Consider the following 15,255-nt stretch of genomic DNA (forward strand, 5'->3'; position numbering starts at 1 on the left):
CCTTCGCGGCCTGGAAGTGAGGGGTCCTCCAGGGGTGAGCTGTCGGCCTGCCCCCCCGGCCCCGTCCATCTGTCCACAGCCCAGGCTGCAGTGACAGCTGCTCCCATGCCAGGCACAGTGACGCTGTCCCTGTCCGGGGGAAAGGGGAGGGTGTGGAGGGGGTGGGGGCCGCCCAGAAGACTCAAACCACCAACTGGAGGCCATAATGCGCACTTCACAGATGCTCCTTCCCTTCCTTCCTTCCTTCCTTCCTTTCCTTCCTTCCTTCTTTCTTCCTTCTTTCCTCTCTCTCTTTCTTTCTCTGTCTTTCTTCCTTCCATTCTTTCTTTCTTTCTTTCTTTCTTCCTTTCTTTCTCTCTTTCTTTTCTTCCTTACAAAGAAATTGACTGATTTCTTCTTCTCGTGGTTACATATGGGTTTCGTGTGAAAGGTCATCAATTATTTGTACTGTGATAACAAGCTATTTCATTAAAAAGTAATCTCCAAATATTGAGCAACTCCAGAGACGGAACACTCTAGTCTGTTGGATGATATGTAGCGTATGCAGTTGAAGCTGAAGGAGGAGGTGTACCATACCACACCCTCCTCCGAATCCCAGGCTCAGAGAGAGCAGCTGGTGGTAAGGTTGTTTTGAGGCAGGTTCAGTGTAGTTAAGGAACAGACTAAATGTGCATGTGTGCTCTGCTTCTTGTAACAAACTATAGAAATGATCCCTGAAAGTATAGTCTTTGTGCTCTGCTTCTTAAGAAGACACTGATGCCGGAGTCGTCGTTTCTGGCTCAAATGAGACGATCAGAGACTGTCTGTGAAGTCACGGGGGAGTGGTGTGAGGCGCCTTCCTGTTGTGTGTGGTAGTAGTGACTGTCCAGAGGGAGAGGGCTGTTCTGCAGGCTGCTTTGTTCACGATGAAGGCCCGCCTCTGGGGCTGCCTGTGCTGCCCTCCTTCACCGGCCTGCCTCCTTTCCGAAGCAGCCGCCACAGGTTTATTAGCTTCGCCCACTGGTCCTAAAGTGCCAGCACTTCCCAGAAGGGAGCCAGGTCTTCTGTTCACAATCCGACGGAGAGATGGGTAGGAACAGGGATTTGGTGCGTTTATCTGGAGCCCCGACTGGACCAGTACCACAGAACAGTGTCACCACACAACCTCCAGGTTCCTCATTAGTATTTTATGGTTTGATGAAAGCAACTACTTATGACTACAAAATGTTCCATTCGTTTTTAATTCAAAACGGGCAACCATGGTAGATTTAGTTAGTGATCTTGGAGTAGCGGATGATGTGATTTTTAACTGATTGATCGTTCAAGCTTCCCTTCATCAGAACTAATTTTCCCCTGCCAGTTCTGGGCTTGAACTCAGGATCCAGACACTGTCTATGAGCGTTGTTGCTCAAGGCTAGCACTCTACCACTTGAGCCACAGCCCTACTTCTGGCTTTTTGCCTATTAGTTGGAAGTAAGAGTCTCACAGACTTCCCGCCTAGGTTGGCTTTGAACCTCGATCTTCAGATCTCCGCCTTGTGAGTAACTGGGATTATAGGCATGAGCCACCAGCATGCAGATAGATCTTCTTTTTGTTAAGCAGACAGAGCAAGTTGATTTGAAAGCAAAAGGAAAACAGCAAAACAGACTCTCTAGAGAGAGGCCCCAGACCTGACAGTCCAACATTTTTATAAAATGAACATGCATGGTTTTATAGTAAAATGAAAGGTCCTTTCCATTTTGAGGGGGAAAAAAATCTCTAACGAGCCAGATGCCAGTGGCTCAAGGAGACTGAGATCTAAAGATTGTGGTTTGAAGCCAGCCCATACAGAAAAGTCCCCATGAGACTCTTATCTCCAACTAGTCACCCAAGAAAACAGAAGTGGAGCTGTGGCTCAAAATGGTAGAATGCTAGCCTTGAGTGACAGAAAGCTCAGAGACAGTGCCCAGGCCCTGAGTTCCAGCCCCACGACCATCACCACCACCAAAAACAAAATATATAACAAAGACAACAATAACGATGAAAAAGATAATTTTTCCTAGGACAAGGGCTGAGTGTTCACTCCAGAGCTGCAAAGTTCTGAACCATGTCCTAGAGACTTAGACTCAAGCGTGAGGAGAACGCATCTAAGAGGTCAGCGGTGTGTACCAATGTTTCTTGGCATGTACTTGTGGCTCAATCAGTACTAACAAAACTCTTCCATGTCAGGCACTACAGAATTATTCCTGCACTGAAATCTATTGAAGGGGGCGTGGTGGCGTGGAGCTCCTGCTTAGCAAGTATGAGTTCAAATGATGCTGCCCCTCCGAAAAGATGAGTTTGACTGAAGAGTCTTGCGGTCACAGTGGTGCTTTGTGTTTCGTTTCTCCACGTAGACGTGTGTGAGTTTCAGAACCACTGGGTTTAATACCACTGGGAGAGTGTGTGATTGGGCCCAAGGGACTCCTGTGAACTCAAAGCCCTCAGCTCTCAATTCTAGAGTGTTCTCTGTCTGGGTTCTGGAACCCAGGAGCCTGGGAAGCCATGCACCCACAAACAGACGTATCAAAAGCCAGAGGCAGATCAATAAGGCAGTGGTTTGCAGCCAAGAGGTTAGCTGGAGGTTTGGTTACTAGACCAGCTTCTCAGTAATGGTATCCTGGGTCATTTCTAGGCAGAGAGCTAGCTGGTCAGGGAGCTGAACTGCATTGCAACATCGGCTTGCATTTAAAACGCCAAGGAAGAAAACCTCACAGAGAAAGAGAGAAACACATAGCCCCTAAGATTGATCAATATCCACGTACCCAGGGTTGGAGCCTGTGTACATCGCTTATATCAGAATGAAAAGAATGGTCTAAGGGAAATGACTACCAGATTACTAACTCTTCTGGTCATTTGAGCACATCGCTGAGGTCTAAGCAACATAAAGAGAAAGTAAAGTGAGTCTTCCGACCACAGGATGCCTTTAACAGAAGGTCCCTTCCCTGGAAGAGATCATGCTACTATTCAGAGTGTTTATTCATTGTTCAACATAGTCCTCTCCACCTGATCCCTTCAAATGTGAGCTTACAGGGCACCAAATCTCTCCATGTCGTCAGGATCACAGATCACATTGGCAAACGTGTACTTTCCCATTTTGTGGTCAGTGGAAGGTTCCTTAGAACTTCTTTCCGTAGTTCGAGTTCCCACATGTCCTCCTGGAACCGCCATGTGCTGATGTGTGCTCTACATGACTGTTTTCAAGCACACGGGCTCGCGGTGGAGGGGAGACCAGGACATGGTTTGTTTAGGGGCAGCACGCCTGTCTTTTTCCTTTAAGTGTTATTTGGAATCAACATCACTCCGAAGTGGGGAAATGAGGGATGACAGGAGAGGGAGAAAGGAAGAAAAGGAAACGACCAAGGATGAAAAGAGAAAGCAATGGGGGAGAAGGAAAGAGCATTTCAGAGGACATCATTCAAAGTGAGTTTGAGAACCCTGGCTTTCTCCGGCCCTACCTATCTTCTCTTCTAGAAAATTCTCAGGCCACTACCAGACCCGGCCCTCTTCCTCTCCAGTCATTTCCTGCCCAGTGCATGCCAGGGTTTTTGTCTCATACCTCCAAAGCTCTAGTTGGAGTTAGACATGTTTAAGGAATTTCCTGTTCCCACCATGAGGGCTGGACCAGGAAGCGAATTAAGGAAAACACAAAAGCCCGTACGGAATTGCGGCCTCTGTCCTATCAGTTAGAGCCAGGCAGGCTTCGCTCCCTCCCTCCCCGACTCAAACCCATTTGACTTTACTCAGAGCGTTGAGCGTCCTTCAGCCGAATCCAAAACTGTCCATCACTTGGCTCCCCATTACATGTTCCACTTTTTTTACAGGGTTTCATTTTTGAGGATGTATATGACTGGGTAAACAGAGGCCTTGAGGGTACATTACATTTCAAAACACAATTAAGATAAACGCTTCAAGTGGAAACGTAAAGTGCGTTTGTATTCTGCGAAAGCCTTCTCAAAGCGGCTCTCCTTTACAAGGTCATTAGTCACCAGCCTCACACAATGGGCCACGGGCATCAGCTGCTCAAAAACAAACAGGGCCCCAAACGCGACAATAACTTCCTGTACCTGCTCTTGTTTGCTTGCTGGGCCTGTAAACACTGGGAGCTGCTGAAATACACAAGCGCGTAACAGCTTGAGTCAATATTTGCCAGACTAAGCCATGGTTTGATGTAGCGAGATGACTGAACCCCTGAATCAATCCATCTCTGGGCAGGCAGGGGAGGGTCAGCGCCCAGAGCTTTGCCTGGGCCTGGGCCTGCGCTGAGGGCCCTGAAGGACTTGCCCTGGTCCCTCCTCCTGAAAGTTCAAGGGGTCCAGGTTGGGGGCAGGAGGGGGGGGTGGTAAGAAGGGAAAAAGGAAGCTCCAATTCTCTTCTAGGCAGTGCTTCCATCCGTCACCTGGAGGCTTGGCTCCATCCCTGATCGCCGTGTCCAAAGCTGTTGAGCCACTGCGTCAGAGATGGACAGAGATCTGCTATCCTGCCAAGTCCCCTGTGGCTCAGGCTGTGGTGCTGGGACCACCTTTTTGGAACCACTGGTCCAGACCAACTTCGTCCTGAAGAACAGCGGTGTGAGCCGCGGGTATCGCCTGTGATTTACCAGTAGCTTTGTCAAAGAAGAAGAGGGAAACAAGGCACAGAGTAAATGCAGCAGAGTAACACTGTCACGCTTCCACATCTACTGAGGAGGTGTTCGGAAACACCAGCCACCGTGAACCATCAGGCCCTCGATGGGAAATAAGCAGTTATAATTCCTCCTCTGTGCACTTTAACCCATACCTGGGTACAATTTCTAATAAATGCGCTGTTACGTAAGTGGTGATTAGGCTGTATTGTTCAGAGCCTGAGGGGAAATGGCTGTACGTGTTCAGTCGGTCCAGAAGGAAACACGTTTCCTAATAGATTTGATCCAACGTTGGCTGAATCCACAAACAAACATGAAGCCCATGGCTGCGGAGGCCAGGCTGCAGGTCCGTGTTATTGTCCCAGTCATTTGTACTTGCTGTTTATTTGTAGCCCAGGCTGGCCTGCGACTGGCTAGTGTAGTCTAAGCAGGCTCGGAATTCACCATCTCCGTCCTCAGCCTCCCGAGTTCTGGGATTAGAGTTCTGCACCACCGTGCCAGCTTCCAGGTTGTTACTGTAAGACACAGTCACAGCAAATTGTTGAGATCATTCACATTCACTTTTCTTGGTAATATGGCTTCAAATTTCAGTGTTGTAGTCACATAGCACATCTCCATTTGTCTTCTCAACGGTTCGCTTGTACCTTGTCACAGCTGTCTTGTATGACATAGTTACAGACCAGCCTCCAAGTCTCCAGGAACCATGAGTCCTCAGCCCTACGTCCATGAGGAGCATCTGCCCCTCTGTGGAACTAGAATGCCCGTCTCCATGGTCATGGGCTTTCCCAGGGGTGGGTACCAGTGGAAGGAGTTGTTCAGAATTCGCTTGGGCTGGAGGGGTAAGGTGTCCATGTGCATGACCAGGAGATCCCTTCAGGTGTGAGATGGTTGAGGCAGGAAGGAAAATGGAGCAAGCTGGAAACAGTCACTTCAGTGACGCTGCCGTGGCTCCTTTTGGCCACAGAACAGAACAATCCATTCCAAGGGCGGAAGCTGACGGGTTGTGCGGCTCAGCTCCCTTCCAAACCTGCCAGTCCCCCCTGGCTTTCCCCCACTGACCTTCTTTGGAGCATGGGGGAGACCCGGAGCACTGTTCACAGGAGCAGCTCGCTCGGTATGCTGCAGGGCTGTCATCCGTGGCTCTTTCCTCTCTTTTTACAATCAGCTGGGGGCTGACTTGAAGGAGTGATCATAAAGAGAATGATTACTTTTACGCCGGCTGCAATGGAGAGAAGGTTCTGGGCGGAGGAAGTTATACATGAAAATCAATACCCGCACTGGAAGGGATCCCCGCTTGCCCATATAAGAGCTGCCCACGGGGTCAATAGCCAGTATTAACCCAGATCCTTTTTATTATCATTATTTTTAATAAAGCTGCGTTATGATCGGCTCCCGGGCTGCAGCTGCACCAGCATGAAGGCAAAGAACAAATGGAGTTATCTGAGGTGTCTCTGGGCCCAGGGGTGCCAGCCTCCCCGCCCCACGTCCCCATCTCCAGGGGGAGAGCAGGGAGGGTGAAACGAAGCCTTTTATGAACATAAACAGTTTTCCTCAGCAGTCATTCCAGAACCTTCCACAGCTGACCCAACACTCTAAGCCTTTTCAGAACGAAAATATGCAACAGAACACCGGGCGATGTGTAAACTTAGCTCTGGCTGGCGCCACCTTCCACGGTGGGCTCCCGGCTGGGGACCAAGGCAGAGGAAGAAGGAGAGGAAGCCGGTCTGTGTTCCAGGGATGGCGTGAACAGGGCTTCCATTACACCTCTGCTCCTGTAGCCTTTTGAGGTGAACTGAATTCCAAAGGCCTGAAGATGACACCGACGGGAAAGAACACCGACCAATCCAACTGGGTCAAGGCCAGATGGCAAGCAAGGCGTGTTTTCCCCTTTAATTCAACTTTGTTGTAAGGTGATGTGCTGAGGGGCTGCACTTACGTGAGGAAGGTGATGGGTGCATTTCTTGTTGAGCAGTGTCACCCCTCCCTCATCTTTCTCCACTTTCCCTCCCCCACTCCCCTCCCCCATGTTGTACAGACCATTCCCCACGGTGTCTGTGAGCATCGCTTTGCTTTGGTTTAGATTCCCCTCCCCTTCCCCAAATCAGATCAACATAAAACCAGGACACAGGGTACCAAGATCAAAAACAGTAGCAACAGGGGGTGAACCAATGGGGAAAAAAGAATAAAGAAGTAACATCACGCAGTACATTAAAAAACAAAACTAAAAGCCCCTATTGCTTCCATGTCTTGGAGTTCCTGTCAATTAGCCTCAGTGTATCTGGTCACATGGGCCTAGCTGTTGAGCTATTTCTTCCTCTGCCATGACGAGACATACACTAATTATTCAAATGAGAGAAACTATGGAGTTCATGTTTCTTTGGGCCCAGCTTAATATAATTTTTTCCAAGCCTTTCCATTTCCTAACAAATGGGGCAATGTCATTCTTTCTGATGGAGGCATAGAATTCCATTGTGTATATATACCACATTTTCTTGATCCATTCCTCTACTGAGGGGCATCTGGGTTGGTTCCATATCTTAGCTATGGCAAATAATGCTGCAATAAACATAGTTGTGCTGGTAGCTTGAATGTGGTTGGGAAAATGCCCAAAAGGTGTGAGTCGCAGGTGCCTGCTGGTCCATAGAACTTTCTACACTGATGAAAATGGTCTTACATGAACAGGTATTACTCAAAATTTGAATTTTTACTTTTACTTGATTCAATTATTTGACGTTTTAATGAAAATAGCTCCACGTGGCCAGCAGTTAACATACTGAGCTGTATCAGAAGCAATGTCTATAATTCCAACCGACTTCTAACTTCCAGGGTTTTATAAGACAGTCTTACTCCTGCAGATTGCTAACTCTGACTCTCTCTATTTGAATGCCCTTTTAGGCATCAGAATCCATTTTATATTCTCAAACACTCAAGTTTCCATTCAGCTTTCTTATGCGGTTGAAAGATGGGTAAAGGAGCATGTACACAGAAAGGGAAAGATGGGTAAAGGTGCATGTACACAGAAAGGCTCCCAGGGAAATGCGCATCTCAGCAGGCTCTTGTCAGCTGGGCCTTCCAGCCATCTATCTCCCAGAATATATCATCCTTGTGAGTGGTCCTCCTGTGAGCAGGCTCAGTATGAAATATTGCTGCTCGGTTTAAATCAGGATAGAGGTGGACCCATTGCAACAATGAGATGTATAAGACACTATGTTGAAAAACAGTGTGCGTGGGGGTGGGGTGGGGGTAGCTGTGGATGTGGGAGGGCAGGGATGGTAGGGGCAAAACAAAGGAGGAGGCCATGATGCTTGATAAGAAATGCACTCGTTACCTGGCTCATGTGATTGTAACCCCTCTGTACAGTATTTTCACAATAAAAACTTATTTTACAAAAACACATGGAGACTTTCAATTTCCCTCATTTCATCTACGCTATAGAGCTGGAGGCAATCAGCCTCTGCAGTGGGTAGCTCTTGTTTTGTCACCTTAGTACGTTGAACTATGAGCTCTGAGGAGTAATCTCCAGTGTTTTCCAGTGTTAGAGACTCTCTAAGTGTCTCTGGGTTAGAGACACTTATCACAGAAGGGTGGCGGGCATGCTAGGCCTCCCTCTGACCAACTCAGGGGCAAAAGGTGGACATAGGTTGCCGATGCTCCCATTTGCACATCCTGATGGAGTCTTGCACACTGGTTTACTTTGCTGAGCTAATAAATTAATCAGCCTTTCCTTCTTGAAAGCCTGTTTTACTTTGGTTTCTGTTACTGGGCACAAAAAGAGCAATGATTATTTTAAAAAGTCTCTTGTGAAATATGACCACAATGATCCTTGCAGCCATTAGTGGAGAGTGGTAACTTCCCCAGGCCAGAAAATGCTTTCAAAAGAACCCCTCTCCGCACATTTCCCCAGGCTTCATGACAGAAATCCATTTCCAAGAAGTTGTCTTCTTATTTCCACATGCTGTGTCCTCTGCCCTCAGGCTGGTCCTGTGCTTACAATGCTGGGTGCTAGCCTTTACTTACCCTTTCTCAGCTCTTAATTTTCTAAACCTGTCTCAAGTCAAAGTCATGGGAAACAAAGATGTAGATGGCCACTGTCCTTTATATTTAATACCTGATCAGTCGTGGCATTTAGCTGCCTAAAGAGTCAGGGGATTGGAAATGTTTCCTACTTTACCTCATGAAGATAGATAGCTCGGTACAGAGCCACTCCCCTGTGTTCAGAAATCACTAAATATAGCCTTGAGTTTATTCCTTAGAAAAATGAAAATGAACATTACCAGGAAACAGTGGCTCACAGGAACCTATCATATAATAATCTGGTATAAAAACAAACAGGAGCTTCCTGGTTAACGAGTTCTCAGCAGAGATCCCAACGGTTGCGTTAGGGACTTGGGATACCAGATTATCCAGGCTGAAAGATTCACAGCGACTACGTGGCAAAGCTGGACTTTGCCAGCTCCACAGCTCTGGTTCTTTCCTTGATATTTTCACTTTTTCCAGGTGCCTTATTACTATACACTGTGGAGCACAAAGCAATGAGACAGCCGACACTTTGGTTAAACAGGAATGTCACTAGACACCAGCATGGACTTTGTGACAGAACAAGAAGCGTAGCGACAATAAGGCCAGGTATTTGGCTGTTGGTGGCTCCCAGGAGTGTTATTCAGTTATGCGAGTGTACAATCTAGCTGGCACCCACATTCACGCCCTGTTTTGTCTTCTGATCTACAAGACCAATTTGCACATGGGCTAGTGTCAGAAAGTTCCAAACCCAGTCCAGTTGCTAGTGCCGCCAAAGCTGGTGGACGGTGTCCTCCCGATGATGGGAATCTGCCTCGTTCTCATGACCCGAAGAACCTCCCCACCCCTGCCCACAAAACACCCTCCCCGAGGGACTGACCACCCTCCCCTACTGACCTCCCACCCTTACTGACCTCCCTCCTCCCCTACTGACCTCCCTCCTCCCCTACTGACCTCCCACCCTTACTGACCTCCCTCCTCCCCTACTGACCTCCCTCCTCCCCTACTGACCTCCCACCCCTACTGACCTCCCTCCTCTACTGACCTCCCTCCTCCCCTACTGACCTCCCTCCTCCCCTACTGACCTCCCTCCTCCCCTACTGACCTCCCACCCCTACTGACCTCCCTCCTCTACTGACCTCCCTCCTCCCCTACTGACCTCCCTCCTCCCCTACTGACTGACCTCCCTCCTCCCCTACTGACCTCCCACCCCTACTGACCTCCCTCCTCCCCTACTGACCTCCCACCCCTACTGACCTCCCTCCTCTACTGACCTCCCTCCCGTACTGACCTCCCTCCTCTACTGACCTCCCTCCTCCCCTACTGACCTCCTTCCTCCCCTACTGACCTCCCTCCTCCCCTACTGACCTGCCTCCTCTACTGACCTCCCTCCTCTACTGACCTCCCTCCTCCCCTACTGACCTCCCTCCTCCCCTACTGACTGACCTCCCTCCTCCCCTACTGACCTCCCTCCTCCCTACTGACCTCCCTCCCCTACTGACCTCCCTCCCCTACTGACCTCCCTCCCTACTGACCTCCCTCCTCCCCTACTGACCTCCCACCCCTACTGACCTCCCTCCCCTACTGACCTCCCTCCTCCCCTACTGACCTCCCACCCCTACTGACCTCCCTCCTCCCCTACTGACCTCCCACCCCTACTGACCTCCCTCCTCCCCTACTGACCTCCCTCCTCCCCTACTGACCTCCCTCCTCCCCTACTGACCTCCCTCCTCCCCTACTGACCTCCCTCCTCCCCTACTGACCTCCCTCCTCCCCTACTGACCTCCCTCCCCTACTGACCTCCCTCCTCCCCTACTGACCTCCCTCCTCCCCTACTGACCTCCCACCCCTACTGACCTCCCACCCCTACTGACCTCCCTCCTCCCCTACTGACCTCCCTCCTCTACTGACCTCCCTCCTCTACTGACCTCCCACCCCTACTGACCTCCCTCCTCCCCTACTGACCTCCCTCCTCCCCTACTGACCTCCCTCCTCTACTGACCTCCCTCCTCTACTGACCTCCCACCCCTACTGACCTCCCTCCTCCCCTACTGACCTCCCTCCTCCCCTACTGACCTCCCTCCTCCCCTACTGACCTCCCTCCTCCCCTACTGACCTCCCTCCTCCCCTACTGACCTCCCACCCCTACTGACCTCCCTCCTCCCCTACTGACCTCCCTCCTCCCCTACTGACCTCCCTCCTCCCCTACTGACCTCCCACCCCTACTGACCTCCCTCCTCCCCTACTGACCTCCCTCCTCCCCTACTGACCTCCCTCCTCCCCTACTGACCTCCCACCCCTACTGACCTCCCTCCTCCCCTACTGACCTCCCTCCTCCCCTACTGACCTCCCTCCTCCCCTACTGACCTCCCACCCCTACTGACCTCCCTCCTCCCCTACTGACCTCCCTCCTCCCCTACTGACCTCCCTCCTCCCCTACTGACCTCCCACCCCTACTGACCTCCCTCCTCTACTGACCTCCCTCCCCTACTGACCTCCCTCCTCTACTGACCTCCCTTCTCCCCTACTGACCTCCCTCCTCCCCTACTGACCTCCCTCCTCCCCTACTGACCTCCCTCCTCCCCTACTGACCTCCCTCCTCCCCTACTGACCTCCCTCCTCCCCTACTGACCTCCCTCCTCCCCTACTGATCTCCCTCCTCCCCTACTGACCTCCCACCCCTACTGACCTCCCTCCTCCCCTACTGACCTCCCTCCTCCCCTACTGACCTCCCTCCTCCCCTACTGACCTCCCACCCCTACTGACCTCCCTCCTCCCCTACTGACCTCCCTCCTCCCCTACTGACCTCCCTCCTCCCCTACTGACCTCCCACCCCTACTGACCTCCCTCCTCCCCTACTGACCTCCCTCCTCCCCTACTGACCTCCCTCCTCCCCTACTGACCTCCCACCCCTACTGACCTCCCTCCTCCCCTACTGACCTCCCTCCTCCCCTACTGACCTCCCTCCTCCCCTACTGACCTCCCACCCCTACTGACCTCCCTCCTCTACTGACCTCCCTCCCCTACTGACCTCCCTCCTCTACTGACCTCCCTCCTCCCCTACTGACCTCCCTCCTCCCCTACTGACCTCCCTCCTCCCCTACTGACCTCCCTCCTCCCCTACTGACCTCCCTCCTCCCCTACTGACCTCCCTCCTCCCCTACTGACCTCCCTCCTCCCCTACTGATCTCCCTCCTCCCCTACTGACCTCCCACCCCTACTGACCTCCCTCCTCCCCTACTGACCTCCCTCCTCCCCTACTGACCTCCCTCCTCCCCTACTGACCTCCCACCCCTACTGACCTCCCTCCTCCCCTACTGACCTCCCTCCTCCCCTACTGACCTCCCTCCTCCCCTACTGACCTCCCACCCCTACTGACCTCCCTCCTCCCCTACTGACCTCCCTCCTCCCCTACTGACCTCCCTCCTCCCCTACTGACCTCCCACCCCTACTGACCTCCCTCCTCCCCTACTGACCTCCCTCCTCCCCTACTGACCTCCCTCCTCCCCTACTGACCTCCCACCCCTACTGACCTCCCTCCTCCCCTACTGACCTCCCTCCTCCCCTACTGACCTCCCTCCTCCCCTACTGACCTCCCACCCCTACTGACCTCCCTCCTCTACTGACCTCCCTCCCCTACTGACCTCCCTCCTCTACTGACCTCCCTCCTCCCCTACTGACCTCCCTCCTCCCCTACTGACCTCCCTCCTCCCCTACTGACCTCCCTCCTCCCCTACTGACCTCCCTCCTCCCCTACTGACCTCCCTCCTCCCCTACTGATCTCCCTCCTCCCCTACTGACCTCCCACCCCTACTGACCTCCCTCCTCCCCTACTGACCTCCCTCCTCCCCTACTGACCTCCCTCCTCCCCTACTGACCTCCCACCCCTACTGATCTCCCTCCTCCCCTACTGACCTCCCACCCCTACTGACCTCCCTCCTCCCCTACTGACCTCCCTCCTCCCCTACTGACCTCCCTCCTCCCCTACTGACCTCCCACCCCTACTGACCTCCCACCCCTACTGACCTCCCTCCTCCCCTACTGACCTCCCTCCTCCCCTACTGACCTCCCTCCTCCCCTACTGACCTCCCTCCTCCCCTACTGACCTCCCTCCTCCCCTACTGACCTCCCTCCTCCCCTACTGACCTCCCTCCTCCCCTACTGACCTCCCACCCCTACTGACCTCCCTCCTCTACTGACCTCCCTCCCCTACTGACCAGACAGGGAAGGCACCGGGGTGAAGGAACGGGGGATCCCGTACCGAGCTCGGGGAGCTCACGATCCCACCGCAACGGGGTGGGATCCCCATGATCAGCCCCTTGTCTTGGGAAACACCTCGTGCACTTGGATTTCTTTGCTGTGCATCCCTGAAAACTCCATCTCCAGAGGTTGTTTAATGTCCGTACTGTATTCTAAGGGCTCCCTCACATAACACCGGCTAACCTGAGCACCGGAAAGTTCTGAAATAAATGCGTTCTCAGGCTCCGGGTCGACACTGTGCGTCTCATACTAGTGCGTTCCCGTTCTCCCGGGCGGCAGCCAGAGACTGACTCTTTCTTACGTATCTGAAAACGGATCCACACACTCTGACGTTGGTATGTCTTCTAAGATAACGTTCATTGCTCAGAAAGCACAAAACTTCGTTTTATGTCCTGAGTAGAGAGAAGTAGGAAGGAAGTAGTTGGCCGCCAGGATTTCCCTGGCAGGACTTGTTCTCTAGAGATGAAATGTCAGATGAAGACAAGGAGGAGCTTGTCTTCCGGGTGATTCTGCTCCTGGGACACGCAAACTTCCAGGACGGTGGAGGGATATCAAAGTGGACACTTGTTGTTCACTGACAGCTGCATTCTAAGAAATAGTTGCTTTTCAGCAGTAAAACCACAGGAGCGTTCAACACGTGGAGGATTTCCACAGGGTGATTTCCCCCAGCTAGCTTCCACCCGTGGCGATATTTGGCAAGATGTGTCTGGGTAAAGACAGGCAGCAATTAGAACAAAACTAAGTCACACACCCCAGCTAGTGCAGGAGGCTGGGCTGGGAGGTCTACACAGGCCTCTTTACCTCTCGAGCATGAGGAGCAGGTAGGCCGCAGACAGAGCCCTCCACACCTTGGGGGCAACGGCGACCCCTCCACAGAGGGAGATGGTCACCCTGCTGTCAGAACATCGCTCTGCCTCGTGGTACAACCGGACCAGAAACAGTTACAGCCAAGTTGCCAGGAAGCAGATGAAGGCTGCTGTAGGGATCACTGTAAAGGTGGCAGGGCCACTCATGGGATGATTTTTATGAATAGACACAATCTGCGAGGATCGGATGGTAGATAGTTTCCTGCCAGATACGCCTTACCGTACTATTGTTTCCACTCAAAATAGCAACTCCTTAGTTCCGACTTCGTCCTTTTTAATGAGACCAGATCAGGCTCTGCTCCTCAGGCTGAGCTTGCTGCGCTGACCTTCCTGAGTAGCTAAGATGATGGGTCTGTGCCGCCGTGCTGGCTGACCCCTGCTGACCCTCGGTAAAGTCTCTGCTCAGCCTGAGTTTGCTTATAGATATTATGGTTGAATATCAAATGTCCTTCAAGGGCTCACGTACTGAACCCTCGATCCTTGGCTAAGGAGTTCAAACAACTTTAGGAGCTGGGGCCTAGTTGACGTCATGGGGACATGCCCTGAAGGGGATACCAGCCCCCCCCCCGTCCCTTCTCCACTCTGCTTCCGGTCTGCCGTGAGGGGAAAAGCCCTCTCTACCACAGGTCCTGCTACCGTGAGCGTCTACCTCCCCCGAGACCCCTATCAACGGGATCCGGGCTTATGGACTAAAGTCTCCGTGACTGTGAGCCAGTGAAGTCCTGCGTCCGATACACTGTCCATTCGGGCACTGGGGACACAGCTCCATAAAGAGTAAATAAGATCCCAGGGCCATTGAATCGTAATACACGCAGCACTGCGTTCCGTGCTGCGTCACAGGGTTATTCCAAACAGAAAATGAGATGGTTGAGAGAGGTGCTAGTACAGAAAGGTACTTAGTCAATCCCTGTTGTCTGTGAATTCGGAAACAACGCACACTTGTGAATGAGGGAGGGTTTGGTCCAGCTAGTGCGTAAACCTTGTTATAGTAACTGGGTCATGCATGGCATTTCACCACCAAGAACTGCACAGATGCATTGCCCTCTTCAGCAACAGACACGCAGTATTGATCTGAGACACTGCAAGAGGCTGGGTAAAATGGCACATAAGATCAGCATCCATCCGTGGGCAAATACTTACCCAACGTTGCTTTGGAATTGGTCCATGATATCCATCGTATGTAGAGGGCCTTCTTACAGTCTGTGCTGAGCAGTGCTGTGTCCTGAGGGTAAACAAGGTATTGCTGACGGGCTCCATGGCCAGCCTGGGGGACTGCACACACACACAGGCCTCTGTACACACCAGCCTGAGGACACCACACACACACACACACACACACACACACACACACACACATAGGCCTCTGCACACACCAGCCTGAGGACACCACACACACACACACACACACACAGGCCTCTGTCTGCACACACCAGCCTGAGGACACCACACACACACACACACACACACACACACACACACACACACACATAC

General features: G+C 52.1%; 1 pseudogene; it reads right to left on the minus strand.

Moving 5' to 3' along the window:
• Window positions 1-574: 574 nt before the first annotated feature.
• LOC122095144 lies at window positions 575-729 on the minus strand (annotated as a pseudogene).
• Window positions 730-15,255: the final 14,526 nt, after the last annotated feature.

The sequence above is a fragment of the Dipodomys spectabilis genome, unplaced genomic scaffold (assembly GCF_019054845.1).
Source record: "Dipodomys spectabilis isolate Male_0828 unplaced genomic scaffold, ASM1905484v1 ptg000335l, whole genome shotgun sequence".
In the NCBI taxonomy this organism is placed as follows: domain Eukaryota; kingdom Metazoa; phylum Chordata; class Mammalia; order Rodentia; family Heteromyidae; genus Dipodomys; species Dipodomys spectabilis.